Here is a 23660-nt window from a genome sequence, read left to right as displayed (position 1 = left end):
AGACATTCTTTTATATTTAAGATCATTGTCACCAGGAACAAGACAACACAACCCAGAAACCATGCAAGGAAAAAAAAGATTTTATCAAATGAGAGATAATGGTGAGGCACACTGATACATAGGGCAGTCTTTGGAGACAGGTATGCCACCTGTAAAACAATCTATTGGACTTTGGAGATTATTAATTTGGGAATTCCAAAATACATTACACGTGTTTTGTAGAACTCTCATCAACATCACCTACAATATAGCCAAAAGTATGTGGACACCCCTCCAAATGATTACGTTCAGGTGTTCCCAATGAAAGGTACTTTTATTGTTACAGAATTATTACTCAAATAAGAGACATTTTTTGTCCCATCATGACTGTGCCCTTGTGCACAAAACCAGCTCCATAAAGACATGGTTTGACCAGTTTGGTGTGAAGGTACTCTAGTGGCCTACATAACGTCCTGACCTCAATCTTATGGAACGCCTTTGAGATGAATTGGAATGTGAGCCAATTCTTCTTGTTCAACATCTGTACCTGACATCACAAAGAGAGAAAGGGAAGCAGCACCATCTGAGTGTAGTATTTTGCATCAAACTATTTATTAACCCATGGTTGGCAACTCACATGATGAAGGAGCACGTATGCTCTTAACACGTAGCCATGCCTACCACCTCAACCTCCGGGAACTGACATCACAACCGTTCGCCCTGTGTGCCCACACCAACTAGGAAGCACTGGGAGCCACCAGCACAGCCATACACAGCATTTGTGGTACGTGTGTGCAGCAGGACCGGACTGGTGCAATGACAGCAGTGACTTTTATGCTTGATGAACACTTTTCATTTGTTTTTATGTGAGTTGCCAGTCATGTGTTAATAAATAGTTTTGTGTCCAGTACTACACTCAGATGGTACTGCTTCCCTTTCTCTCTTTGTTTATTTATGTGTAGCATTGCTTCTAGCTCTTGAACAAGCTGCCACTTGGCTTACATTGTTGGACTAGTCTTTTCGGACTGATATTAAAGACTCTTTGAGATGCTCTTACTATTTTTTTTCCAGTTATTGGACTTCCCTTTATTGGTGCACCAGATCTCTCTTTCCTCTTGTACCTGACATCACACATGCTTTTTTGGGGTCAGTGGGCTGAAATTCCCACAGACACCCACAAAAATCTTGCAGAAAACCTTCCCAGAAAAGTGGAGGCTGTTATAGGCCAGAAAAGTGGACTAACTCCTTATTAATACTTATGATTTTAGAATAGTATGTCCAACAAACTCAAAATAATACAAATAATTCTGGAAAGGAAGCTCATACGGGTGTGATGGTCAGGTGTCCACAAACTATTGGCTATATAGTGTATGCACAGGCTTTGACCAGATCACTAGAAAAATTAATTGGTGCAAAAAAAGGATTTTGGATGTGCCCCTATCATTTTACCAACTTACCATTATAAGATGTTTTTCCCCAACCCATCACCCAGCATTCCATGCCGCATGGGAAGGTGGTGGAAGAAGATGGCAGACAGATTGGCATAATGTATTGGGTGAAAGTGACTGGATTGGCCAGCTTTAGTAGAGCAATGTCCCCAACTGATCCCGTACTTGTGTATTTGCTGTTTACAATTATTGACGCTATATCAGAAGCAATTGTATTTGTATTTGCATCCAGCTGGTTCATGCCCAGATAAACTTTATAATCCTCCGGCCGTACTGACCTGTAAATGGCACAGACATATTGTACTTTGTAGAGGTGGCATCTGATGGTTAAAACCTTTTATTACATTAGCATTACAAATAAACCTACATACATATCCCCCCTAGGTTGTTACCAGAACGGGTGCCCGCATTGTAAGTATTCTGTTCACCTTCTGTTCTGAGGACAACTCTAACATTTTGAATTTCCCATCACTTTCTGACTCAATGACAATAGTGGTCAGGGCAAATAGAGTTAACGAATCTATCCAGTGGAGTCACAGACAGCGCTAAAACTTGACAGAGGCTTTAATTCTTTCATACTCCATCCAAAATGTAAAAAAAAATAGAACTGTTTTGAGGCACTGGCTGGGAGGGTTGAGGATAGTGTACAGTATATGGGCCACTTAGGTTTCTCTCTCACACATTATGAGGGGCTCCATGATTTAGATCTGACATGGAGGAAACAGATTTTGTTGTTTTCTCTGATATAAATACGTTACATATGGATCCTGGAGCCCAGAGGCTTTGTAGAGCTTTGGGAGGAATAAAGCCTCCATCCCTTGGTCCATATACATATCCTTATAGCGAGACCTCATTGTAAGTTTCAGCAGTCAACTGGACGTTTGTACATGTGCTGACTAATTCTCCTGGTTCTCTTTCTTCTTCATATATGCGAAATGAGTGATGATCACGGTTTTCTCTCTCATTGACTGATATTCAGGGCCCTCTTTCACTCTATCTGCTATGAGAGCCTGCTGCTGGGGGAAAAGGCTGACTGTTGCTAGAACACCAAGTCCCGGTTCACACTGATGCGAATCTGATGTGGTTTTGAAGGGTTCCAGAATGCACTGATTCGCATGTCAAGTGAAATAACATTGTTTTCTGAGTATCTATGCTGTGTGTATTGGGGAACCCGTTAGTCAGGACATGAGTTAGGTTTGGTTAGTGACTGGGACAAGTGGATGTTTTGCTTGTTTTGTTCTATTCACATGCTGTACATAGCCCTCCTGCAACGAATTGTGCTTACTTACTACCTTGCTCAAAAAAAGCACAGGATAAACCTGCTTAGACTTTTACTGGGTGTTCCAATCTTGTATATGGTCTACCACCTTGGTCGAACGGTGGCCCTACAGGTGAGTTGGAGTGTCAACACTGAGAAATGAGAAACTTGGAGTTGATGGTGAGAAAAAGAGGAAGGCGCCTCTAAGTGCAGTATAGACAATTTATTAGTGAACAATGGATAAATTGCACTTACAAGATAAATAGTTAAAAAGACTCATCGTGTGATGTATTAAGATCCAGGTCCAGCAGCAGCTCAGTCTATAGGATCAGGAAGTATGAACTAGGATGTGTCTATGTATCAAAATGAGGCTTGGAAAGCAGAGTCGGATGTAGAAGGTGAAGGGGGCAGTAACGTGTTTTGGAGCATTCTCAGTAGGACCGGAGGTCTGAAGAAGGAGTTCTACTGAGCATGCTCTGAAACACATTACCACCCCCCCATCCGATTCTGTGGTACTTAACACAAAATTTAAAATGTGTCGGTAAATACCACAAAAAAAATGCGGTAAGCTGTTAAGTCATATTCACAGTGGATAACTCATCAGTTGTCAGTGGGTGTCCCACTGACAGCTGAATGTAAACAAAACATGCCGGCAATTACAAATGATGAAAAAAACTTTGTGGGTCTCCACCATCCATACCAGGCCCTTTGGGTCTGGTATGGATTTTATGGATCTTATGAAAAAACCCCACACCAAAATTAAAAGAAAATGGCTCTTAGGTTTAGTGTGGATTTTTTAGGAGCCCCACACCAAAATAAAATGTAAAAAAATGGCTTGCGGGTCCCCTCACAATCCTAAGGGATTATGGATCTTGTATGGATCTGGTGGGGACCCCACACCATTTTTAAAAAAAATTGGCGTGGGGTTCCCCTTAATATCAATACCAGGGAAGAGAAGATATACTATAATGGAAAGGATATAAAGACACAAGGTGAGAAGGAGAGAAGAGACACTACTAGGGAAGGGATAGAAAGACACAAGGTGAGAAGGGAAGAAGAGACACCACTAGGGAAGGGACAGAAAGACACAAGGTGAGAAGGGAAGAAGAGACACTGCGAGGGAAGGGATAGAAAGAAACAAGGTGAGAAGGAGAAAAGAGACACCACTAGGGAAGGGATAGAAAAGACACAAGGTGAGAAGGGAAGAAGATACACTATAAGGGAAGGGATAGAAAGACACAAGGTGAGAAGGGAAGAAGATACACTATAAGGGAAGGGATAGAAAGACACAAGGTGAGAAGGGAAGAAGAGACACTACTAGGGAAGGGATAGAAAGACACAAGGTGAGAAGGGAAGAAGAGACACCACTAGGGAAGGGATAGAAAGACACAAGGTGAGAAGGGAAGAAGAGACACTGCTAGGGAAGGGATAGAAAGACACAAGGTGAGAAGGGGAGAAGATACACTATAAGGGAAGGGGTAGAAAGACACAAAGTGAGAAGGAGAAAAGAGACACTACTAGGGAAGGGATAGAAAGACAGAAGGTGAGAAGGGAAGAAGAGACACTACTAGGGAAGGGATAGAAAGACACAAGGTGAGAAGGGGAGAAGATACACTATAAGGGAAGGGGTAGAAAGACACAAAGTGAGAAGGAGAAAAGAGACATCACTAAGGAAGGGATAGAAAGACACAAGGTGAGAAGGAAAAAAGAGACACTACTAGGGAAGGGATATTGGATCTTATATGGATCTGGTGGGGACCCCATTCCATTTTAAAAAGAAAATTGGCGTGGGGTTCCCCTTAATATCAATACCAGTGAAGAGAAGATATACTATAATAGAAAGGATATAAAGACACAAGGTGAGAGGGAGAGAAGAGGCACTACTAGGGAAGGGATAGAAAGACACAAGGTGAGAAGGGAAGAAGAGACACCACTAGGGAAGGGATAGAAAGACACAAGGTGAGAAGGGAAGAAGAGACACCACTAGGGAAGGGATAGAAAGACACAAGGTGAGAAGGGGAGAAGAGACACTGCTAGGGAAGGGATAGAAAGACACAAGGTGAGAAGGGGAGAAGATACACTACTAGGGAAGGGATAGAAAGACACAAGGTGAGAAGGGAAGAAGAGACACTACTAGGGAAGGGATAGAAAGACACAAGGTGAGAAGGGAAGAAGAGACACCACTAGGGAAGGGATAGAAAGACACAAGGTGAGAAGGGAAGAAGAGACACCACTAGGGAAGGGATAGAAAGACACAAGGTGAGAAGGGAAGAAGAGACACCACTAGGGAAGGGATAGAAAGACACAAGGTGAGAAGGGGAGAAGAGACACTGCTAGGGAAGGGATAGAAAGACACAAGGTGAGAAGGGGAGAAGATACACTACTAGGGAAGGGATAGAAAGACACAAGGTGAGAAGGGAAGAAGAGACACTACTAGGGAAGGGATAGAAAGACACAAGGTGAGAAGGGAAGAAGAGACACCACTAGGGAAGGGATAGAAAGACACAAGGTGAGAAGGGAAGAAGAGACACCACTAGGGAAGGGATAGAAAGACACAAGGTGAGAAGGGAAGAAGAGACACCACTAGGGAAGGGATAGAAAGACACAAGGTGAGAAGGGGAGAAGATACACTATAAGGGAAGGGGTAGAAAGACACAAAGTGAGAAGGAGAAAAGAGACACCACTAGGGAAGGGATAGAAAGACACAAGGTAAGAAGGGGAGAAGAGACACTACTAGGGAAGGGATAGAAAGACACATAGTGAGAAGGGAAGAGGAGACCCTACTAGGGAAGGGATAGAAAGACACAAGGTGAGAAGGGGAGAAGATACACTATAAGGGAAGGGGTAGAAAGACACAAAGTGAGAAGGGGAAAAGAGACACTACTAGGGAAGGGATAGAAAGACACAAAGTGAGAAGGAGAAAAGAGACACTACTAGGGAAGGGATAGAAAGACAGAAGGTGAGAAGGGAAGAAGAGACACTACTAGGGAAGGGATAGAAAGACACAAGGTGAGAAGGGGAGAAGAGACACAACAAGGAAAGAGATAGAAAGACAAAAAAAAGAGAAAGGGAAAAGAGACCCCTCCTCTATATACAGTTACTGTGTCATAGGACATGTGCCCCTACTGCCCCCAGCACCTTAGTCCTGGCACTGACTATAAGGGAAGAGATGAAAAGACCAAAAATGAAGAGGAAAGAAGAGATCACTGCAAGGGGAGGGTTAGAATGTTCAGAGGCAAGAGTAGAAAAGAGACACTAACAGGTGAGTGATGGAAAGACAGAGGTGAGAGAAGAAGAAAAGAGACTCTACAAGCAGATAGATGGAAAGATAATAAAAGGAAAAAAGGGTCACTACAAGGGGAGAGATGGAAAGGACAGAGATGAGAGAAGGAAAGAAGAGACACTACAAGGGAATGGATGAAAAGACCAAAGGTGAGAGAAGAAGAGAAGACAAACTATAAATTGGGAGATGAAAAGATCAAAAGTGAGAGAAGGAAAAGAGAAAGAAGAAAACCTACAAGGGGACAGGTGGAAAGACAAGAGAAAGGGAGAAGACGAACTACAAAGGGAGAATGGAAAGAAAATGCTCTACAAAAAAAAGAGATGGAAAGACCAAAGGTGAGAAAAGAAGGGAAGACAAACTACAAGGGGAGAGATGAAAAATCAGAGGTGAGAGAGAGGTAGAGGAGAGGGATAAAAAGAGAGCTAAAAGCAGAGAAAAAAGATTAAAGAGGAGAAGACAGAGAGGGAGAGATAAGAGCAAGGGGGAAGAAGTGAGGTATGTGCCCAAAGAAGGAAAGACATGTTAAGTGGAGCTTAGGTGAAACTGAAAGGACATCTTTTACCATTGTAGTAAAAAAAAATATATATTTTTTTTTATTATAGCTGTACATAAATGTACAAACATACAGTATAAAAATGGAGATAAAACACAATGTACTCACACACTGACGCAGTGGGCTGCAGTCAGCACCCACTGGGAGGAGATCAGAGAACCTCCACAGTTCTGTTGACCTCTGAAGTAGAGATTGACTTGCCACGGCCATTCACCATTCACAGAATCTGTGCCACCAACAATTCGGCTTGAGAGCCATGGGGAGCCACACACTGAACTGTGTGCCGTAGACCCGAAACCAAACAACGCTGTATGAAAGTAGGGAAACAAAGAGGAATGGTTTCATACTAGACTCCAAAAAGACAACTTTATATTCAAATATTTTTTATTGGAAAATTTGAAACATACAAAATAATTGAAAACATTAGCATAGAGAGGTGCACAATTAATACAACATCTTGTATAGGTAAGGTAAAATGGGGTAGTGGTACCACGCCAGCCGGCCGAGGTACTTTGCGAAATCTTGGTTCAGCTACATGAGAGGTATGCTTAATTTAGTGCACCTTATTTGAATTGTGGTATGAGCAGTAAAGGAGAAAATGGGAAGGGAAAAGAGGAAGGGGGAGGAGGGGGTAGAGGCACCTAGGATATCATAATCCTGTAGTTGGTCGAATAATATATAATCATTTTATCGAGCAGTTGGGGTTGTGTAACCATCGGGTCCATTGAGTCTCAAATTTGGGGTATGAGAAGTTATGGAGGGCTGTTCTCCTCTCCATTTCACATAGGAAGTTAAGATCGGACACCAGTCGGGATAAAGAGGGAGTGTTAGTAGACCGCCAAAGTATGGTGATATTGAGTTTTGCAGCTGACAGAATATGTATAGTGATGGTGCGTGAGGACAGTGGAATTTTATCTATTCCGATATGGAGGAACGCTAAAGCCTGGTTTGGGGCTATCGGTGTCTTTGTAATGGAAGAGATTATTTGAAAGACTTGATTCCAATAGGAGGTCAGGGACCTGCACGCCCATAATAAGTGTGTGAGAGTACCTGATTCCCCACAATGTCTCCAGCAGGATTGCGAGTGTTGAGGATAGAATAGGGCTAATTTGACAGGAGTTAAGTACCCTTGATGAAGTATTTTCAGGTACGATTCCCAGTGCGAACTGCACTTTGAAGATTTATAAGTCATGGTAAATGTTTTTTCCCACGTGCTCAGAGATATGGGTTGTTGAATTGCTTTTTCCCAGTTTGTTATGGACGATGTGTGTGTATTAAATTGCGATTCAACTAGGAGTTTGTAGAACAAGGAAATGCCTTTTTTTGGATAGGTTGAGTTTTGTAAGAAATGTTGTGTAGTTGCTGGGATTTTAATACTACAGGGTACATTCGCTTTGTTGAGGGTATGGGTTATACGTAGATAGGTGAAGTATTCAGTAGCTGGGATTTGGTATTTTTCTCTAATAGTCTGAAAGGAATGTATTGTATTGTTGGTGTACAGGTTTTGTATGTAGAGTAAGCCATAGTCATTCCATAATTTTAAGTTTAAATAAGGAGAGAGGAAGTGCGTTCGTATAGTTTTAAGGGAGTTGTATGGATTAGTGACCATTAGGATAATGTCGTCGGCAAATAGGCTTATTTTGTGCTCGGATTTTAAGCATCTAATTCCCGTGAACTTGGGGTCATTTCTAAGGGTGGTTGCCAATGGTTCAATGAGTAGCGCAAAAATTATAGGGGATAACGGGCAGCCTTGTCTAGTTCCGTTAGAAATGTAGAAGGGTTGAGAAAGTGTGCCGTCAGTCAGGACCCTGGCCGATGGCTTGGAATAAAGGGACAAAATGGCCGAAAGTATCCAGTCAGATATTCCAAATTTTTGGAGCGTATGTGTCATAAACTTCCAGTGGATTCGGTCAAACGCTTTTTCTGCATCAAGCGATAATAAGAGCGAAGGTTGAGGATCTAATTCAAGGTGGTGTAACAGGGATATAATCCGTCTGGTGGCATCAGGGGCTTGTCTACCAGGGATAAATCCTACCTGGTCAGGATGGATTAAAGTTGGTAGGTAAGGGATCAGTCTTAGGGCGATTATCTTAGCGTATATCTTTATATCTGTATTAAGGAGCGAAATTGGTCTGTAATTTTGTACCAGTTGAGGGTCTTTTCCTGTTTTCGGGATGGTGGTAATTATAGATTGCAGCATTTCTTGCGGGAATGCGCCACAAGTAGCGACATGGTTGTAGAGGGGGGATAGGTGCGGAGAAAGGTCGAGGGCAAAGGCTTTGTAGTATTCATTAGTGAAGCCATCGTTCCCTGGTGATTTATTCAGAGGAAGGGTGCGTATGATTTTTTCAATCTCCGCCGAAGAGATTGGTTTAGAAATGGATTCAAGTTGAGACGGGGTTATGTGTGGTAGGTTAATGTTAGATAGAAATTGTTCTATTGAATGTGTCGTGGGTTGGATTGTATTGACATCGTCTTTTAGATTATATAATGTCTGATAGTAGGCCGCAAAAGCATTTGCGATATCCTGTGGGTTCGTCAGAGTGTCGTGCGAAGCAGGATGTCGGATTGTGGATATTTTGGATTTAAGACGTTTTTGTTTGATAATTTTACTAAGGAGTGAATTTGCCTTGTTACCGAGTGCATAGAATTTTGCTTTTGTTTTTTGTAGGTAAGTGTCGTATGCATGGAGTAAAATGGCACGAAGTTTGTTCCTATCTGAGTTTAGAGTCGTTGTTATGTCAGGGTTTGGATTCTGTTTGTTTAGTTTTTCATTAGCGCGAATGGAAGTCATGGGCTGATCAATTTGTTGAGACCGCTGTCTCTTAGCACGGGCGTTTAACTGGATAAGAATACCTCTCATATAGGCCTTGTAAGTCAACCAAAGTGTGGTAATAGAAATATCATGTGTGGTGTTGGTGTCAAAAAAGAGTTTGTGGGCTTCTTGGATACGCTTCTGGTTCTCCGGCGTCGTCAGAAGTGAAGAGTTGAGTCTCCAGATGGGTGGGAGTGCTGTGTTTTGGTCGTCGTCTAATGAGATATGGATCGGGGCATGGTCCGACCAAGTTATAGTTCCAATTTTGGATGCTGTCACTTGTTGCAATGTCCATTTGTCCGTGAGAAACATGTCTATCCGTGAGTATGAAAGATGTGAAGGGGAGTAATAAGTATAGTCTTTTTCAGAGCCATGTTGACATCTCCAGATGTCGTATAGATCATTGTCGTGTAGAAATTGATTGATAGTTGGTTTCGTGGATTTTGAAGTAGAAGAAGAGTCTATGTTCGAATTACCCGTAATGTTAAGATCCCCGCCAATGATGAGTTTCCCTTGTTTAAGTATGGAGATGGTTTTGTAAAGTTTACGGTAGAAGCGTAGCTGTTTGTAGTTCGGGCCATAAACATTTACCAGGGTATAAGTCTTGTCATTTATTTGGCATACTAAAATGTGAAAGCGTCCAAGTGGATCCGCCTTCTGTGACAAAAGGCGAAAGGAAAGAGAATCCTTAATGGCCGTGATCACTCCATTCTTTTTTTTTGGGTTAGTTGCCATAAATGTTTGAGAGAAACGGTGGAGGTATAATTTAGGCGTCTTTTCAGTAGCGAAGTGTGTTTCCTGAATAAAGAGTATGTCCGCTTGTGACTTCCGTGCTTCTCTAGAGAGTAACGAGCGTTTGTATGGCGAGTTCAGACCTCGGACGTTAAGTGATGTAAGACTAATCATTTGGAATCATGATTTCTCGCTTTTCCATAACTTGAGGTGGTATTTGGGAGAGGCAGATGATCCTGTGTCTAGCTAGGAGACAAGCAGGTAGGAGGAGGTGATAGAATTGTGACTCAATCGGAGTGTTGAGGGGAGTATTCCAAGATGTGTCGAAATAGGTGATAGATGGGTGTTGCGTGGGTATCCAAAGGTGCCATGGTAGGGAAGGGGTAAGGATAGGAAGAATAACAATAAAAAAGGATTTGCGAAAAATGCAAATGTCCCGAGTAGCCAACTTTGCTACCTCAAAACTGGGGGATGCAGGTGGGCTTGACCGCCAGACGGGGGTCGAGCCAATTACAACCATTTTGAACAAACTGAACAAAATGTAGGCCAAACGCCAGACAATCGGATTAAAAATTGCTCCTGGGTAAAAGTATGGAGATATATAAGGAAAGGAGGAAGAGTATGTCTTGTGAAGATCAAGTTGCCTCCATAGAGCTATATGTGGGTTCTTGCGGATCAGCAGGGAGTATATTCCAAGTTTTCAGTAGATCTAGGCCCATCTCCAAAGTTTTGATAGTAAAAATTCTACTTTGATGACACACCAATAGTTTGGTGGGAAACCCCCATTGATATGCTATGCCATGGTTTCTTAGGGCCTTGGTGATAGATATCATTCGTTTTCTGTTAAAGAGGGTAGCTTTGGACAAATCAGCATATAATTGGATATTCGTGTATAATGGTGGGAGCGGCGGTGGGTTTCGAGCCGCCGACATAATTTTATCTTTCACGTGGGAAAAATGAATGCGTGCCAATACATCTCTCGGAATGGATGCCGGCAAAAAAGGGGGCTTAGGTAAGCGATGTGCCCGGTCAATTGCGAGCTCCAAGTCAGAGATAGTAGGGAGGAGTATTTTGACATACTGCTGTATGTATGGTATTAAGTCAGCGTTGGTGACAGATTCGGGAATGCCTCTGAGTTTGATGTTGTTGCGACGTGATCTGTCTTCCAGATCAGCTAGTTTTTGATTGATTTGCTCAATATCAGCCGAGTGCTCTGTGTGCGCATCAATTAGGTTGTTGTGCGCCGTTGTTATGTCTCCCATGGCATTTTCAATGTGGCTGATTCTATGTTCTTGCTGTTGTACTAAAGTTGATAGTTGGTTAAGTGGCGTAAAGATATCGTTATGTAAAGATTGGCGCAATGACGTAAGCATATTTTTCATGCATATTTCTGTCAGTGGTATGTCTGACACCGGGAATGCTTCTAAGTCAGGCATAGCAGCTTGGGGTGGATGTAATGGAGAAATTGAGGCCTGTGGAAATGTGCTAGTGTCCTGATCTAGCCGTGGCCTGGATTTAGCTGGGCTGCGTAGTGTAGGGGACAGTGGGGGAGACAACTCACCAGGGTCCCCTGGGTATAGTGATTGTTGCAGCCTGGGATCCGGGTGCTGAGCCCTGTAGTCCTCCTGCTGAGTGCTGCTGTTGTCTCCCTGTCTGCAGCCGCGGGCGCCATCTTGGATTCCCGGCCCGACGGCCGGGAAGAATTGTGTCAGTTTCCCTGGCTGATCCAGGGATTTTTTCCTCCTTGGCATTGTAGCGGGTGTGCGAGCACCTTATGTGTATCAGTGCCTCGCACTTACAGATACCCAGGGCCGGTTTGAGCCGCATTTAGGCTGGCGGGTGGACGGCGCGGTTCTACTCCACGTCCACCTTCAGTGCTGGCCGCGCATGTGCCCCCAAAAAGACAACTTTAAATCTGCAATTTTTTAATATCATTCAAAGACAATCTATATAACCCATTTCCTATTTTCTTTAAATTTATTTACTAACATTATGCCTATTTTAAAACCTCACCCTGCTAGCTCTGATCTCCTTTGGTGAGAGTGCTTGTTTTATTTGTTCAGTAACCCAACTGGCCTTGCCTTTTTCCCCTTTAGTAGGCTTCCATTAAAAGTATGAGAACGTATACAGCTCTCATGCAACCCTCATTTTGCCAAAAAGATATCAGAGCTAAATCCAAAGAAGGCCCATTCACATCTATGCATTTTAATTTAAAGTGAGGCATGTATAGAGGTTAGCCATTGTTTGTAACGGTGCTGGTTCAAATACACTTGGTTGTCCTGACGTACATTGCACCCAACACCTCAGCCGCCCCCCATGAAAAAAATTGTATGTTATAAGAGTTTTAAATTGGAATGGCAGGTAATCACAGTACATCTCTCCATAGCAGAACACATGGCAATGGAAACACATCCAGTAGGTGTGAAGCCAACTAATCAGATCAGAAATTCATGTGTACCCTTCATTACCAATTCCTTTTGAATGCACACCAATGCATACACAAAAGTTAGCCAATGTTCTAAATGGTGCTAGTACACATCTGTGCAATACAGTTACGTATATTGTCCATTTTTCGATACACCGAGGTATGTAAGTACCAGGGGCGGACTGACCATTTGGAAACTCGGGGACTGCCCGAGGGCCTGGGGTCAGTAGGGGGCCCCATGAGATGCACCTGGTACCTTTTTCATAGGCTTTTTTGAGTTTGGGCAAGGATACAGGGGCCCCATGATCCCCTATTGCCCGGGGGCCCCATGAGTTGTCAGTCCACCCCTGTTAAGTACCCATTCGCACATACAAGTGGGGCCATTACTGGTTACATGCGAGAGACCCTGAAGGGGTTCCCGATCATTAACTGCAGGTGGCAGTTCCATTGAAAGCATTGGAAGACTGCATCCAGAGCCGTGGTTAGCTGTGAGGGCTGTCAGCTTCCACTTACTTTTGCTGGGAACCCCCTGCCGGGTCTTGCATGTGTAATCAGTAACAGCCCCATTTGGAAGTGTAAATGTGGCCTTATAGGGCCAGGCCTGCTGATAGCAATGGTGGCACCTGAACTTGTATTATTGGTAATAATGCATGTCATAAATCCTTCTCATTGCCTTTAAGTGTTTATGTATACTGAGCCATGCCTGCACAGCTCAACATTGTTGTGATGATGTGACTCCCATGCACCAACCAAGCAGCCAAAGATTCGGACCCCAGAAGGAAGACCGGGAGAAGATGATTGCGCCTGCTAAAATGGCAGCTCTGACAGCTCAGCACCGTAGGGGATCACTAGCCAGGTAAGTACTTGTAGAATCAACAGTAGCTATACCTCTTTCCTTGTATCTCCATCTCCTAACAAGTGCACACCCAGGAACACATCCCCACTCAGCTGTTCTGCTTGTCAAGTAGAAATGAACGGGCATACTGATACCATTACCCATATAATACTAGCTTTAATATATTAAGTAGAGGATTCATAACATAAAGTCCACCTCCTGCCCCAACGCGTTTCGCCCTGCAAAAGGCTTAATATTTAGACTGACACACACACGGCTAAAAGCTCCTGTGGCACAACTGAAAATGTTTAATGCTGCTTTAAAGTAGTTGTAAACCTCATACATGAAATATGAAGAAAGCATATCCCTCTATAGTGTGTGCTTGTCTCAGTCCAGAGCGCTGTCATTTCTATCTGCTGCCTCATTTTTCTGGTATCAGCACGAGTCACTTTTGTTTCTGGCCCGTACTCCGGGTACAAACAACAACTAACATATACATATGTGGTATCACTATGATTGTCAGGAGCAGGAGAATTTATTTTGGGTTGTTCTTTAGTGGTAGGTTATGGTAGTAGCAAGAAATATACAGCTACGTTTAAAACAAATATTTTTAAAACTATTTTGGGCCAGTTTTTCTTTGATAAAAAATACAAATCAGGAGAGATCCATTACTATTCACCACCAAATGAAAGCCCAATTTGTTCTGAAAAAAAAACGTGGTATAATCCACCTGGATGTACAAAGTAGTTGTAATGATATATATGATTTCACTAATACATGTCAAAGTTGCAAAATTGTGCTTAGGCATTAAAGTGTTATTAAACCCCCAGCAGTACAATCAGTCTGTATATACAGTAAAACATGCTTGTTATACTCACTGTGGCACCTAAGGGGTTAATACTCTGCATTGTGTAAAAAGGCCATTTGATTGTGACTTCTCTGTTTCTCCCCTTTTTCAGGTGTCCACCTCTTATCTCCTGATAAGAAAGACTGAACCGTACTCATTTTTCACATGCTCAGTTTGGTGTGTATTGCTAGAGAGGTTTTTTTTCTTGGGAGAGTACAAGTGAGCAGCATAGGGCCAATTAGCACTGGTCAGACAGAGGTCAAGGGTTCTGCATCCTCCTAGAGAAGAAAGAAAACTCCTCTTACAAGCTTTAGCTAGTGCTCTACTGGACACTAATAGAAGTCACAAGACTGCTTATATATTGCTGATGAGAAAAGGTATTTAGCAGTTTATGTTTACTAAAATATTTGCATTTTCATGTTCTGTGTACTGTGGGAGACCAGATATAGTGAATGCCGGGTCTGGGGAGAGCAGATATAGTGGATGCAGAGTCCCTGGAGAGCGGATATAGTGAATGTGGGGTCCGGGGGGAGTGCGGATATAGTGAATGCAGGGTCCGGGGAGAGCAGATATAGTGAATGCGGGGTCCGGGGAGAGCGGATATAGTGAGTGCAGGGTCCGGGGAGAGCGGATATAGTGAATGTGGGGTCCAGGGAGAGCAGATATAGTGAATGTGGGGTCCGGGGAGAGCGGATATAGTGAATGCGGGGTCCAGGGAGAGTGGATATTGTGAATGCGGGGTCCGGAAAGAGCGGATATAGTGAATGCAGGGTCTGGGGAGAGCGGATATAGCGAATGCGGGGTCCAGGGAGAGCGGATATAGTGAATGCGTGGTCAGGGAACAGCAGATATAGTGAATGTGGGGTACAGGGAGAGCGTATATAGTGAATGCGGGGTCCGGGGAGACCAGATATAGTGAATGCCGAGTCTGGTGAGAGCGGATATAGTGAATGCCGGGTCCGGGGAGAGCAGATATAGTGAATGTGGGGTCCAGGGAGAGCGGATATAGTGGATGTGGGGTCCGGGGAGAACGGATATAGTGAATGCGGGGTCCGGGGAGAGCGGATATAGTGGATGTGGGGTCCGGGGAGAGCGGATATAGTGAATGCAGGGTCCAGGGAGAGCGGACATAGTGAATGCAGGGTCCGGGGAGAGCGGATGTAGTGAATGCGGGGTCCAAGGAGAGCGGATATAGTGAATGCGGGGTCCGGGGAGAGCGGACATAGTGAATGCGGGGTCCAAGGAGAGCGGATATAGTGAATGCGGGGACCGGGGAGAGCGGATATAGTGAATGCAGGGTCCGGGGAGAGTGGATGTAGTGAATGCGGGGTCCGGGGAGAGCGGATATAGTGAATGCGGGGTCCGGGGAGAGCGGATATAGTGAATGCAGGGTCCAGGGAGAGCGGAGATAGTGAATGCGGGGTCCGGGGAGAGCGGATATAGTGGATGTGGGGTCCGGTAGAGTGGATATAGTGGATGTGGGGTCCGGGGAGAACGGATATAGTGAATGCGGGGTCCGGGGAGAGCGGATATAGTGGATGTGGGGTCCGGGGAGAGCGGATATAGTGAATGCGGGGTCCGGGGAGAGCGGATATAGTGGATGTGGGGTCCAGGGAGAGCGGACATAGTGAATGCGGGGTCCGGGGAGAGCGGATGTAGTGAATGCAGGGTCCAAGGAGAGCGGATATAGTGAATGCGGGGAACGGGGAGAGTGGATATAGTGAATGCAGGGTCCGGGGAGAGTGGATATAGTGAATGCGGGGTCCGGGGAGAGCGGATATAGTGAATGCGGGGTCCGGGGAGAGCGGATATAGTGAATGTGGGGTCCAGGGAGAGCGGATATAGTGAATGCAGGGTCCAAGGAGAGCGGATATAGTGAATGCAGGGTACAGGGAGAGCGGAGATAGTGAATGCGGGGTCCGGGGAGAGCGGATATAGTGGATGTGGGGTCCGGGAGAGTGGATATAGTGAATGCGGGGTCCGGGGAGAGTGGATATAGTGGATGTGGGGTCCAAGGAGAGCGGATATAGTGAATGTGGGGTCCAAGGAGAGTGGATATAGTGAATGCAGGGTGCGGGGAGAGCGGATATAGTGAATGTGGGGTCCGGGGGAGCGGATATTGTGGATGCAGGGTCCGGGGAGAGCGGATATAGTGAATGCGGGGTCCGGGGAGAGCGGATATAGGGAATGCAGGGTCCAGGGAGAGCGGATATAGTGAATGCAGGGTCCGGGAGACCGGATATAGTGAATGCAGGGTCCGGGGAGAGCGGATATAGTGAATGCAGGGTCCAGGGAGAGCGGATATCGTGAATGCGGGGTCTGAGGAGAGCGGATATAGTGAATGCAGGGTCCAAGGAGAGCGGATATAGTGGATGCGGGGTCCAGCTAGAGCGGATATAGTGAATGCGGGGTCCGGGGAGAGCGGATATAGTGAATGGGGTCCCGTGAGAGCGGATATAGTGAATGCAGGGTCCGGGGAGAGTGGATTTAGTGAATGCGGGGTCCGGGGAGAGAGGATATAGTGAATGTGGGGTCCGGGGAGAGCGGATATAGTGAATGCAGGGTTCGGGGAGAGCGGATATAGTGAATGCAGGGTTCGGGGAGAGCGGATATAGTGAATGTGGGGTCCGGGGAGAGCGGATATAGTGAATGTGGGGTCCGGGGAGAGCGGATATAGTGGATGCAGATTCCGGGGAGAGCGGATATAGTGAATGCGGGGTCCGAGGAGAGTGGATTTAGTGAATGCGGGGTCCGGGGAGAGCGGAAATAGTGGATGCGGGGCCCGGGGAAAGCGGATATAGTGAATTCGGGGTCCGGGGAGAGCAGATATAGTGAATGGGGTCCGGGGAGAGCAGATATAGTGAATGGGGTCCGGGGAGATCAGATATAGTGAATGGGGGTCCAGGGAGACCAGATATAGTGAATGGGGGTCTGGGGTTTAGTAACACTTTAATATTTGTTTTACCCTTAGGCACGAAGGAGTTAAGCCTCCACCAAAACATGACAACGTGAGAATAGAACTTTGATGGTTGGTGGTTATGTGAAAAGCTAAAATATTTTCCAGTAATACAAATGGCCACCTGTTTCAATTATCAGTTTAGAATGAATTTGGCTTCATGGTGTCATTGACCTTCAGGCCAGAGTTTGGTGAAAACTAAAATAAAAATTTCTTGACTCCATTCTTGATGCCATTTTTAAACATAAACAATGTGATTCAGAACAACGAAGTAACATCATTCAGATAAAGTATGTAAAAGGAGTAATCTACTAACCTGTGGTGATAGTGATCAGCGCAGCAAACGCCCCCATTGCCGTAGGAGAATCTTTTTCCTCTTTGTAATCCCTGGAAATGAAATGTTTTTGGAAGATGGGACTGGAGTCTCTTCTCTTATATAGCCATACAATCCCGTTGTGAAGTGACAGATGGTTTGACACCAATATCCTCTCTTGTATGTTATTAAACCTCACACTCAGATCCAAACAATTTAACCCTTCCATTACACAGAATGTTTACTACTCCATGACTCATTGCTGGAAGTTCAGGAGTTGGAGAAAGGGAGACGTACATGCTATGATTTCATGTCACTCCACTATGACTGGAGCTTTACTCATCAATGGCTATTCCTACTTCTCTTCCTCTCATCTGTTGTCTATTAGCAGACCATAGACAACATTTCCAAAAATTTCCAAAATTTCCAATTAAACTATTTTAAAACTAATTTTTTTTTCCTAAACAATTTTTTTATTCAGTTCCTGTCCTTAACCTGCAATTCTTTTGAACAGATTAAAAAAAAGACTTGAAGTTTGAAAAATAAAATATTCTGTAGTTATGTTGTTATTTCTAAACATTTTTGCAAATGGTTTTTGCATTAACATGTTTATATTCCAATGGTTTTTATTAATTTTTAAACATTATAAAACAGAGGCAATAAAACTCGCCCACGCAGGGGCTATCAATTGCACAGAAAAAAAAATGCAAAATAAAAGGAAACCAGTGCTCTAACGCCAACAGGGCAAAAGGTACGCCCCACGCAGGGGCTATCAATGGCACATAAGGTACAAAACATTAATGCAACTGACTCTAACAACTAAAGGCAGCTGTCCAATCACACCAAAAACAGAGAGAGAGAGAAAGGGGAAAAAAAAAAAGGGGGGGGGGGGCAAAAAGCAGGGGTCCAAGAGCGCCAGTATCGGACGCCATTACATCCCCAGGCTAGCCGGGGGGAGTGTGGGAAAGGCATATTGCAACCACGGCTCCCATATTTTCAAAAATTTACTGTGGAAGTCGTTGCGGATACTCGACATCTGCTCGTTGAGCATCATAGTAGTCATAAGATCCCGCACCCCCTGAAGAGGGACAAACGGACTCTTCCAGGCCTGGGCAATTGTTCTAGAGGCCGATAAAAACAAATAAGAAGCCAACTTCTGCTGGTGAGCCAAGAGGCCCGGTATGGGGCAATGAAGCAAGACATACCGGGCATCCCGGCATATGGAGAGATGGCACAAGGTGAAAAGGAGGCCAAACACACGAGACCAAAAACGAAACAGTCTCGGGCATGACTACCAGATGTGCAATACATCTCCACGATGGCCACAACCCCGAAAACACTGATCACTACAGGCAGGGTTAGCCCGGGCCAACCGAGCCGGAACCCAATACCAACTAAACAATACCTTATAGGCTGCCTCCAGCGTGTTCGTATTAAATGAGCATTTAGCTATGAGTGACCAGGCCTTATTCCAGTCCCCTGGATCCACAGCCACTCCCAGGTCGCGCTCCCACTGAACGACATATGAAAGAGAGGTATGCGACGAACGTCTGTTCAGAGCTGCATAAAGAAGGGAGCATTAACATTAAAGCTGAAGTTTAATCTGCTTTTTTTGCCTTCCCTGGTTACTTACTCCTCCTCCCTCCATCAACATGTGAATGGATTTTTAAAAAAGTAAATTTTTCATTGCATAACTTATATTAGACCCAATGATCTATGCTATTTGCTGGTCCACATGTGACCTAATTCCTTGTGTAAATTGTAGCCTTGTATTTCTGTATTTTATTGTCCTCAGGCGGAATAGACAGCTTACTTCTTGGATTGAACAGGTGAGGCAAATGACTGTATATGTGTTCATGGCTATAGTACCAATTACTCTGTGATGTGATTGCTTTATTAAATACCTGGCTGTATGACAAGGATCCACGGTGTGCTGGGGACATCACTGTAGTCACTCCTACAAAGGACGGCAACCAGATGCTTTGCTTTTAGTATCCTGTTTATTTTGAGTTGGTCACTTTTCAGATACCAGAGGGCTGTATCGGTGGGGCACTAGACTCAGATCTTTAAATCCTCTCATTGAGTCTTCAGATGAGCATTGTGGTTTGGATTCAGCAGCTCTCCAAAAATCTTTTACTGGTATTGCAAGTGACAACAAGAAAACAAAAGGGCAACCGACACGTTTTTGGCCAAAAATTCCCCTTTATCAGGGCTTAAACAATATAGCAAACTATTTACTCAAAACAAAATCTCTCGAATGGAAATCTCTGGCAGGAGATAATATTCCTGGGTGATTGAACCAGCATCGGAAGTCAAGTGATCTTTGGTTGCTAATACAGTTGCAATCGCCCGAGAATATTATCTTCTGCCAGAGAGTCCAAAAGATACTTTTGCTTCATTGTCTAAGGCTACGTTCACACTAGCGTTGTGTGCAGGTGGCAGAAAGGCGTTTGGCAAGCGTTTTTACCGCTTCCCAAACGCCTTGGACAATTCTGCACATTGCAGCACATAGTGCTGTTCAAACGGGAGCGTTAGCGTCGCGGCAAAACGGACGCCTCTGGTCGAGTCAGGAGGCCTCCTATTCTAGTCTATGGTGCCGCTCCACAAATGCCCGGCTGGGGTTTTGTGCTGTTGCGACGCAGTTGCGGGGCATTTGCGGAGCGGTAACACCATTCAGACTTCATTATAGGCGTTTGTGGGGCGTTTTTAACGCTCGGCAAATGCCTAGCAACTGCCGCTGAATCGCGCATGCGGCGTTTGCTTAACGTTTTCTGAGCATTATAAAACGCTCCGCAAACGCCGGACCAACGCTTGCCAAACGCTATAGGAGCGTTTGGCAAGAGTTGGTAAAACAGTCAAGTGTGAACGAGCCCTTAATCAGGGGTCTCCCTCAAGAGTTGGTTGTGGCCAGCTCAGTGGATTGCTGTAGGAAAGTCCTGGATTCTTTCTTGGATACACAGAATATAACTGGATATAACATTTATAGGGAAAGTTGATCCAGGGAATATCCGATTGCCTCTCGGGGATCAGGAAGGAATTTTTTTCCCTGCAGGAGCAAATTAGATCGTGCTTTGCTGGGTTTTTTGCCTTCCTCTGGATCAACTGTCGGTGTAGGATTATAACTTTTTTTTTTAATGGTTGAACTGGATGGACTTTTGTCTTTTTTCAGCCAGACTAACTATGTAACTATGTAACAGTTCAGACTGGTGGTGGTGGTGTCATGGTGTGGGGGAGATTTTCTTGGTACTAGCAAGGTGGACCTAATAAAATGGCCAGTGAATGTAAGTTTTAGAGGAAATCGAGGAACAACACAAAACACAGTCCAAAATCCCATTCCATATAGAGCCTTTGTTGGACTCACTTTTGGGAGACAAAAATGAAAGACAGAAAATGTATCATGCCAACATCTCAGGTGTTCAGAATCATCTCAGAGCTTTTAAGGTTCCGTAGTAAAGACACGTGGATGCTGGTGACGTCTAAATATAAACTTTACAATGCTGCTTTTATTATACATATCACCCAATATCCTTTAATTTCTTCATGTCATGTGCAATTTACTTTTTATGAAGCCATAACCCGGTTAGAGGGTGAGGCTATTTTCCCCAGACAGTGGTGGCTGGTCAGACAGGTTGGGATTTTTCTGTGTAGGATCATTATAACAGGGAGAAATGACACATATCATGAAGAGCAGGGTGTCAGCCTATTAACCACTTCACACCTCCTCACCCCCTATGGAGCAGAGAAATGTTTACTTTTCTGCTATGGGCCTGATTATTTCACAACAACTTTGTCACAAATATATTGTGTTTTTTTAAAGGAGAAACAAGGCTTTCTTTTCCTAAATATTGTCTTGCAAAAATAATTTTTTTTTGCAATCCTTAGACAGTAAAATGTAACAAAATTGAACAAAATACATTTTTTTTTTATTTTAGCAGTGTTTAGTTTAAAAATAAATAGTGATACGACAGATAAAAGGCACACACTTTATTCTGTAATCTGTCCTGTTTAAAATGACACAAAATTGAAACGTTATTGTTTGACTGAACTGCGGGTATATTCTTAACCCCTTGCCCTCCTGAGGATTTACCCCCCTTAATGACCACGCCTCTTTTTGCTACTCTGCGCTGCACTAATCCAACTGATAATTGCGCGGTCATGCAAAGCTGCACCCAAACGAAATGTACGTCCTTTTTTTCACACAAATAGAGCTTTCTTTCGGTGGTATTTGATCACCTGTGCGCTTTTTATTTTTCACGCTATAAACAAAAAAAGGCCAAAAATTTTGAAGAAAAACAATATTTTTTACTTTCAGCTATAAAAAATATATAGTAAACTCAAAGTTGGTTATAAATTTAGGCCAAAATGTATTCTGCTCCATGTTTTTCCCAATCAAAAAAATCCCAATAAGTGAATATTGATTGCTTTGTGTGAAAGTTATAGCTTCTACAAACTATGGTATAGATACTGCAATTTACGACATTTTTTTGCTATACAGCGCTGCGCTAGTTTAACGGACAATTGCGCGGTCATGCAATAGGGTACATAAATGAAATTTACATCCTTTTTTCCCACTAATTGAGCTTTCTTTCGGTGGTAATTGATCGCCTGTGCGGTTTTTATTTTTTGCACTATAAAAAAAAAAGCTGACAATTTTGAGGAAAAAAAACAATATTTTGGACTATTTTTGCTATAAAACATGTCCAGTAAAAAAAAATTTAAAAATCAAATTTAGTCATAAATTTCTGCCAAAATGCATTCTGCGACATGTTTTTGCTAAAAAAAAACCCAATACGTGTAAATTAAGGCATACATCTGTGAGGTTAGAGTCCATTATGCAATGTCCATGGGTTGGATGTTCTCTGCAATTCCCGTTTCCCGCAGCACTCAAATTCACTGATACTGCTTTTTCTTTCCCGCCCCAAAAGCAAGCAGCTCTGTACCTTAGCCAGATCATTTTTTTATAGTATAGTTGGGCTGCTATTACCAAAAGCCCAGGAACTGAGCCAAAACACTTAACCCCTTCCCCAGCATGAGCCAACTACTGCCTAACTAAACCTTACAGACTTTCACCTGCCTACAAGTATGTTGTATGTAGTATTTTGCAGAGCATACGAAAATATCCCATACTCCGATCCCAATAGTTGTACAACCAAGCAAAAGTGCATGTATGTGATATTATGGCAATCATCATTTAATCACACATTCATGAGGCCGCAGATTATATCCATATTAAGTCTCTTGTAGTGCACCCACCTATATTTGAAGCTAAACATAGGGTACCTAAATCTTTAAAACAGTCATAAGGACCCCCTCCATCCTTGTCCTGCAGAGCCTTAATGTGTCTGAAATGTTTTAGGGTGGGCCCTTTCTTTGGACCCTGTGTATTTTGTTTGGACAATATAAAAAATAGATAATGGCATAAAAAAAAATCACCAGTACTACTATACAGGATTTTGATCACAAACAATAAAATGTCTGGGGAAGCATTTCATTATGATACAGTATTGTATCCAAAAGAAAATGGGAATATTTAAAGGTTGACTTCCTGCATGTATCTCTCATTTACATTATCCAAGACACACAGAAACCTAGAGCACCCTCCTAGTAGGTACATTATTTCCAGCGTTGAAGGTCTCACTGAAAATGCTAGTAAATTGATACTCATATTTGAGACCTCATGTGTGGAGCAGTGGCGGACTGACCATTTGGAAACTCGGGCATTGCCCGAGGGCCCGGGGTCAGTAGGGGGCCCCATGAGATGCCCCTGGTACTTTTTTCATAGGCTTTTTTGAGTTTGGGCAAGGACACAGGGACCCCATGATCCCCTATTGCCCAGGGGGCCCCATGAGTTGTCAGTCCGCCCTTGGTGTGGAGTCTACCCTTGTACATAAAAGATACCATCCATTTACTAAAGAATTTGGTTGCAGCACTTTTGGTAGCTAAAGATATCGCTCAGTGAATGTACTCCTACTAGTACTGTAAGATGATGTCCATGATATCTTTCCTATACTTCAACATGGTGTTTATTAAGATATGAGCAATGGGGTGTACCAAAGCTTTTTATATGCTTTTATATAATTCATGAATAGAACAGTTTTTAAAAATAGCAGGTATTGCGACAATTGTGGTACCTTTAACAATATTTGGTTTTGTGAGCCATGGTTTTGGAATTGGATGTCCATCAGGATGTTGGTCAGGATCTATTAGCCACATAAT

The sequence above is a fragment of the Staurois parvus genome, unplaced genomic scaffold (genome assembly GCF_062004578.1).
Source record: "Staurois parvus isolate SC_StPar_1 unplaced genomic scaffold, SC_StPar_1.0 ptg000421l, whole genome shotgun sequence".
Classification (NCBI taxonomy): Eukaryota; Metazoa; Chordata; class Amphibia; order Anura; family Ranidae; genus Staurois; species Staurois parvus.
Note: the sequence above shows the minus strand (reverse complement) of the source record.